Source organism: Neophocaena asiaeorientalis, unplaced genomic scaffold (assembly GCF_003031525.2).
Source record: "Neophocaena asiaeorientalis asiaeorientalis breed wild unplaced genomic scaffold, Neophocaena_asiaeorientalis_V1.1 scaffold87, whole genome shotgun sequence".
Lineage (NCBI taxonomy): Eukaryota > Metazoa > Chordata > Mammalia > Artiodactyla > Phocoenidae > Neophocaena > Neophocaena asiaeorientalis.
In genome coordinates, this window is record NW_020175432.1 from 3274368 (window position 1) to 3276937 (window position 2570).

Here is a 2570-nt window from a genome sequence, read left to right on the forward strand (position 1 = left end):
TCCCATCGCGGCGAGTCCCGACGCGGCCGCCGCCCGCCCCGCCTCCCCGGGCAGCCGAGGCCGCACCGCAGCACCCCCTGCTGGCGGCAGGTGAGGGGAGAGGGAGAAGGAGGGGCGCGAGCAGGGAGGAAGCGGGGAGGATTGGGGAAGAGAGGTTAAGAAGGGGGCGGAAGCGGACAGGGAATAGGGCGGAGACAGAGATCAAGACCTAGAGACAGAGAGATGGAGGAGAGAGGCAGAGACACAGGAGAGAGACAGACAGATAGACCTGGGTGGACAGAGGAGAATGTGGCCTCATCCTCGCTTCAAGGGGGGCCCTGACCCTCGGGGCCTCTGCTGCTTTTGCCCGTGATGGGGAATCAGGTTCCTCTTCACCCGATGGGAGTCCAGGGGCAGGGCACGTCTGCTGCCTTGGTGGGCCCAGGTGCATGCACACAGTAGCTTCTCAATGGCTGTATCCAGAAAATGAAAGAGACCTCAGCAGAGAGGGGGCTGGTAGATGAGAGAGAGGCAAACAGTAGGCACTTAATGGGGCTTGATCCCAGGTCCCCTGCTCAGAATCCTTCCTGCCTGCTCTCCCACCTCACCCTGATCCGCAGGTTGGGACTTCTGTCAACCTCGGGGCTTCTGTGTCCCCTAAAACAACTGTAACAATGCCGATGAGGTTGGATTAGGATTATTGTTGCTATGTTATAGGGTCCCCAAATCCAGGTGGAGGGAATGTCAGTGTCCACTTGCCACCAAATGGGTGAATTGCCTGGAGGTCCACAGGCCCAGGTTTGCCACCTCTGGTCAGAGGGAGTCCACCCCCTTCCTACACTTGCTGGGAGAGGGTCCTTTTAGAGCCAAGCCAGGATCTCCTCTGACCCTGCCTGTGGAGCCCGCTTTTCAGTCCTGTATCTGCCCTTTCTCTGGAGACACACAGTGTCTCCAAAGTCACAGAGTGCCATTGGGTTCATGGGCAGAGGCACCGGGGCTCCTCAGAACCAAGCCCTGCACTTCCCTGAAGCTCTGACTCACATGCCAGGTTTTTGCTTTTCCTTTCCTCACCTCCTTTCCCTGTTCTTGTCTGTCTGTTTCCGCGAACAAGAATCGCACATCTGAGCTGGTAGCTTCCTTCAAATTACCTTTAGGTGAATCCCAGTTCATGTCATTTCCGGAGACTTACTCCCAGGCCAAGATCTGATTTTTCCTCCCTTCAGGCCTTTGCCCAAGCTGTTTCTTCTACCTAGAATGCCCTTCCCAAAGGCATATATTCTGTTTTGTCCTTCCAGGCTCAGCTCCACTGCCCCCTCGCCTCCTGGAAGCTTCTCTAACTATCCTGGGTTCGGAAGGGATATCACCCGCCCCTGTTCCACCACCCCATCCCTTTCTGTGGGATCCCTGATCTATGTTTATTTGTTCGATTGTGGCCAGAGCTGGCCCATCCTGGAGCCCAGGCTCACTCAGCATGAGAGGTAGTATCACTGCAGCTAGGAAAGCAGAGCTGCAGACTCAGTTTCCCCAGTTGCCTTTAACTTCATACGGCATCTGCATAAGCAAAGGATTTGGCTTCGCTCTCAGGCGCGAAGCCACAAAACGCTTGATCACTGTAGGGAACAAAGAAAATACCGTCTGTTCTGTGCAAAGAATGACTTTTCCTTATTACCGAAAAAAAAAAAAAGAAAATTTAAAAATTAAAATAAAAAAATCAGTAACTGGAAAGGTGCCAGCAGAGCCAAGGCTTCTGGAAGCTGCTCGGTGTGTGCTGACTGGCTGTAGAGCTGGGGCCATGTGGCTGTTCTGTGGGGGCGGCTGGGTGAGGAGCCTGGGCAGACTTTACCCCTTATGAGGGCAGGAGGCAACAGCATGAGGGAGAATGGGGTCCCCTCTCAGGTCTCCAGGAAGGACAGGGATGTGGCTGGCCTTGAGCAGCCCTGACCTGAAGTTGTCTTAATCAAGTTCAAACTGAGGGAGTGATTTTGTCAGTGTAGACCTCAGTTTTCTCACCTGGAGAATGGGCTGATGCTTACAGGGCTGTAGGTGGTGGGAGGAGGCAGGAAGGATCCAGGCAACACCAGCAGCTTCTCACTGTCCCCTGGGTATAGATGGGTAGGGGGCTGCCCTGAGCTGCCACTACCAGCCCAGCCTGAGCCCTCTTCTGCTTGGTTCTTGGGCCTGTCTTACTGGAAATGTCCTTGAGGGGCGAACAGAGGCCACCAACCCAAGGTGGCTGACTGGTAACAACAGCTTTCTCTTGGGGCTGAGGAAGGACATGAGGGAATAAGCTTCCTGTCACAGGAGGAACCAAGCAAGAAATAGAACAGCTTTTTCAGCTCTAGGGCAGCCGCATTTACAGAGTGGCTCTTAAAGGTCAGGCTCTGGCCTCTGCCTAGTTAAATCTGACCCAACCTTTGGGCTGAAGTCATATTGTTTCTCCTCCCTGGAGGGCTCCTGTCCCACCAGAGCAGGGGAGGTCTGTCACTCTTCCCCAAAGCCACATGCCCAACCTCATGGCATGAGTCACAGTGGCCACTTAGATGTGTTTAGGTCATGATTTGGTTACTGTCTACTTCTTCCATGGCTCTGTC